This window comes from Vipera berus, assembly GCF_964194415.1.
Source record: "Vipera berus genome assembly, chromosome: 4".
In the NCBI taxonomy this organism is placed as follows: domain Eukaryota; kingdom Metazoa; phylum Chordata; class Lepidosauria; order Squamata; family Viperidae; genus Vipera; species Vipera berus.
The window spans coordinates 65,704,022-65,709,013 of record NC_138206.1 but is presented as its reverse complement, the minus strand read 5'-3'; the positions used below and the strand labels follow the sequence as shown (position 1 = coordinate 65,709,013).

General features: G+C 44.2%; 1 pseudogene across 1 annotated transcript; it reads left to right on the top strand.

Moving 5' to 3' along the window:
- Positions 1 to 592: 592 nt before the first annotated feature.
- LOC308667224 (exosome complex component RRP41-like) lies at positions 593 to 2,304 on the top strand (annotated as a pseudogene). Its single transcript has 2 exons — positions 593 to 606; positions 1,533 to 2,304. The product of its transcript is annotated as an exosome complex component RRP41-like (transcript).
- The last annotated feature ends 2,688 nt before the right edge of the window (positions 2,305 to 4,992 follow it).

Here is a 4,992-nt window from a genome sequence, read left to right as displayed (position 1 = left end):
GATATGTTTTTGTTTATTGTCTCAGCATTATAGCCAGTTCTACTCATTAACTAGTCATTTTGTTTCTTACATTTTGCTTATGTTACAATAATCATTCCTAATTAAATGTTACCATGGTCTGTGAGTTTACCTGACTGAGAAGAGAGAGAATAGGGAGCAAGAGAATTTGCAATGAAAAGATAAATGTTTATGTCACAAAGAGCATTGTGGGAGAAGTGATGACTTCAGATTATAGACTAAGAGCTGCCAAAACATGAATGTTAAAAGAAAGCCATTCCCAGGTGGATGATTTTCCTTTTAACATCTAATGCATTGGGAGGAAAGAGAAGATTTTTGTTAAGTTGTTTCAAATATTTCTAAGGCTACCACATTTCAAAAGTAGGTTATATCATATTGTCAAACTGAAGCCATATAAATACAAGAGAGAAAAATACATTTTCTGTTTGAAATGTAATTACTTTTTCAGCATAATGATCCTAAATTTTATTGCCATTGATCATAAAATGTTAGATATAGAAAGGGCCATTAGATTATATAGCAGTACTCTCTTCGGGGTCATATAATTTTTATCTGCCTAGCATTATTGATTACAATGTACATTTCAAGGTGAGTCATGTTTAATTACAGATATACTTCATCACAAACTTGGCAAATCTCTTTTAAGGGACAAGATTAAAAATATACTTCTATTATTCTTTTCAAAGTTACATTCTCTATGTATACATGTATATCAGTTATACATATAATCATACAGTCATACCTTCATAGATACATAAATGCAAGTATACACACATACATATTATATATAAGCCAGTTTATTTGTCTCTCCCAAATTACATCTGTTTGTCCCATGAGATCTGGTAAGAAGGACATTTTGAAGGCCCTTCTCTCAGGGAACTACACTTGGCAGGTTCAAGGAGGTGGGGTTTCTGTGCTGTGTTGCCACCTAAATCTTGAAACTGGCACCATTTTCTCTCCTTATTTTCCTGAATTCCCTCAAGAATTAACTGGCTTTGTCATTAGGCTTGGGAGTCTCAGGGGATTGGTGAGATATTGAGGTGGCTCTGTTGCTAATTAAATGTCTTGCATTTTTTAAAAATATTTTTTTAATATGACTATGTTGTCATGTTTATTGTTTTATACTTTTGTGCTGAATACTGCCCAGAGACACTTCCTGTGAGATGGGTGGCCATACAAATTTCACAGATAGTTAAATTAGAAAGTAAATAATCAAGGTTTGCTGCCTAATCTGTGACAATATTGTCTGATATAACAAATAATCAAAAGTACAATCCATTTGCTGTCTATTTTATGGACTCAGCCTTGGTTCCTCTACTTCACAGCCATGACATTATCATACCGTATTTTCCGGCGTATAAGGCGACCCGGCGTATAAGATGACCCCCTACTTTTCATGTTAGATTATACAGTAGGGTTTGGGCTAATAACTCAATATTTCACTTCCTGGCACACAATCTGCATATTAACAACTCGTTAATAAATAAAAGAGGTAAACTTTGTGACCCTCCCAGAGGCGGCGGCCGTGGCGGCGGCAAGGGACTCAAGAAAACTTCCTGTCGGCGGGGCAGGCCGGGAAGCTACCGCGTGGACGGGCGGCGCACCGGCGAGCTCCGGCAGATCCGCGCCCGCATGGGCATCTTCGTGTAGGTCGACGGCTCCGCCTACCTGGAGCAGGGCAACACCAAGGCGCTGGCCATTGTCTACGGGCCCCACGAGGCACGCGGCTTTCGGGGCAAGGCGCCGCCAGACCAGGCACTGGTCAACTGCCAGTTCAGCATGGCCACCTTCAGCACGGGCGAGCGCAAGCGGCAGCCCCACGGCGACCGCAAGTCCAGCGAGATGACGCTGCACCTGAAGCAGACCTTCGAGGCTGCCATCCTCACGCAGCTCTTCCCGCGCTCCCAGATCGACGTCTACGTGCAGATCTTGCAGGCGGACGGCGGGAACTACTGCGCCTCGGTGAACGCCGCCACCCTCACGGTGATCAACGCCGGGATCCCGCTGCGCGACTATGTCTACGCCAGTTCCGCGGGCTTCGTGGAGGACAGCCCGCTGGCCGACCTGAACTACATCGAGGAGGCGGCCGGGGGCCTGCAGCTGGCACTGGCGCTGCTGCCCAAGGCCGACCCGATCGCCCTGCTGGAGATGAACGGCCGGCTGCACGAGGACCACCTGGAGCGCCTGGCCGAGGCCGCCCGCAAGGCCTGCAGGGACATCCACGCCGTGCTGGACCGGGTGGTGCGCGAGCACCTGCGCGAAGGAGCGGCTCTCCCGGGGAACTGAAGCTGAGGGGCTCCCCTGGACTGCGGCCCGCCCCGCCGCCTCACCTTGGGCCGCTTCGGACCGCCCGGGGCTTTGTATGCCTGTCTCGAACACGCGCCTTCAAATAAATGTCTGGAATGAGGAAAACTTCCTGTCGCTGGGGAAGGACGACAAAGTCACCCCCGGCAGCGGCTGCCCGAGATGATGGGTGCGGGCTAGTCCCACTCCTCTCATCAGGGACCTGTCAGCCAGCATTGGAGGCGCTAGCACAGCCAGTCCTAGAGAAAGCAATGGCAGCAGCTGCAGTAGCCGCCCCAGAAGCTGATGAGAGTTTGCCCTCCATCACCCGTTCGCCGTTCGCCGTCAGCCACTTTACCACGGGTCGCCATGCCTACCTCCATTCACCCAGCGATCCCACCGCCCAGCAGAAAAGAGAAAAGATCCGAAGGTTTTTTTCCGGCGTATAAGACGACCCGGCGTATAAGACGACCCCCCCAACTTTTGAGGTGATTTTCATGGCTTAAAAAGTCGTCTTATACGCCGGAAAATACGGTAATAGCAAGTTCCGGTTTTTGTGTGTGAGAGAATGATTCTGTGGAATTCTATGATTATCATCTAAAGAGTTTCTCCTTGTTTTCAAAATGTAATAATTTATTGGGAGTTGTCTATGCCTTGAAAAATCAGGACCAAAACTGTAACTTAAATTTCACTGTTATCACATTCCTGTTCCCAGTAAATTCTGTACTGGGACACATCCATCATAATCTACTTGGAAGGCCATTGTTCTAATAATCTAACAAAAAAAAATCCTTTGGCTATATATTTATATTGCCCTTTATTATCTCATGTTAAAAAAAGAAACATTGGAATAAGAATAATAAAGAGCCTTCTATAATAAGTTGCTTTTATAGTTGATATCAAATACTAACCCAAGGCAAAAATTTTACGAGAGATCTTAGGTAACTAAATTAAACCATGGGAAATCTAAGACTTCACATTTGCTGTATGGTTAATTCAAGTCTATTCACTTTAATGTGAGGGATACATCTATGCATTTTGAACTCAATCATGTATTCTATTGACCTATATCTTCATATTAAATGCTAGATTAGATCTGGCTTCAAAAGAAACTATTACTTATATCAAAGCTACACGTACATCAATAATTTCATTCATTCAATAGTTCTAAAGCTTATTAAGTATTGATCCATTATTAAACTATATCTAATTATATTAACCTATACCTAATTTCCTTCTTCATGCCATAGTTGCTGCTTATTCACTTCATAGCTTTTTTCTCAATTTTTATTTTATATTATTGGAACTAAGGATATTGCTATGTGCCAAATCCCCCTTCATGGATTACTGCCTTGTCGTGGCGAAGGGGCTTGCGTAATTCAATGAAGCTATGAGCTATGCCGTGCAGGGCCACCCAAGACGGACAGGTCATAGCTGAGAGTTCTGACAAAACGTGATCCACTGGAGAAGGAAATGGCAACCCACTCCAGTATCTTTGCCATGAAAACCCTATGGACAGTACCAAAAGGCAAAACGATATGACGCTGGAAGATGAGCCCCTCAGGTCGGAAGGCGTCCAATATGCTACTGGGGAAGAGCAGAGGGCTAGTACTAGTAGCGCCAGAAAGAATGAAGCGACTGGGCCAAAGCCGAAAGGACGCTCAGCTGTGGATATGTCTGGTGGTGAAAGGAAAGTCCGATGCTGTAAAGATTTTTTCTCCATAGGAACCTGGAATGTAAGATCCATGAATCAAGGAAAGCTGGACGTGGTCAAACAAGAGATGACAAGACTGAACATCGACATCTTAGGTATCAGCGAACTAAAATGGACAGGAATGGGTGAATTTAATTCAGATGACCATCAGGTATACTACTGCGGGCAAGAATCCCTCAGAAGAAATGGAGTAGCCTTCATAGTCAATAAAAGAGTAGGAAAATCAATACTGGGATACAATCCTCAAAATGACAGAATGATCTCAGTTCGAATCCAAGGCAAACCATTCAATATCACAGTAGTCCAAGTCTATGCCCCAACCACCAGTGCTGAAGAGGATGAAATTGACCGGTTCTATGAAGCCCTACAGCACCTTATAGAAGTAACACCAAAAAATGATGTCCTTATCATCATGGGGGATTGGAATGCTAAAGTAGGAAGCCAAAAGATAACTGGAATAACAGGCAAGTTTGGCCTTGGAGTACAAAATGAAGCAGGGCACAGGCTGATAGAATTTTGTCAAGAGAATACGATGGTCATAGCAAACACTCTTTTCCAACAACCCAAGAGACGGCTCTACACATGGACATCACCAGACGGTCAACACAGAAATCAGATTGACTATATGCTCTGCAGCCAAAGATGGAGAAGCTCTATACAGTCGGTAAAAACAAGACCAGGAGCTGACTGTGGCTCAGACCATGAGCTTCTCCTTGCAAAGTTTAGGCTTAAACTGAAGAAAGTAGGGAAAAGCACTAGGCCAGTCAGGTATGAATTAAATCATATCCCTGTTGAATATACAGTAGAGGTGACAAATAGATTTAAGGAATTAGATCTGATAGACAGAGTGCCTGAAGAACTATGGACAGAGGTTTGCGACATTGTACAACAGGTAGCAACCAAAACTATCCCAAAGAAAAAGAAATGCAAGAAAGCAAAATGGCTGTCTGAGGAAGCTTTGCAAATAGCTGAGGAAA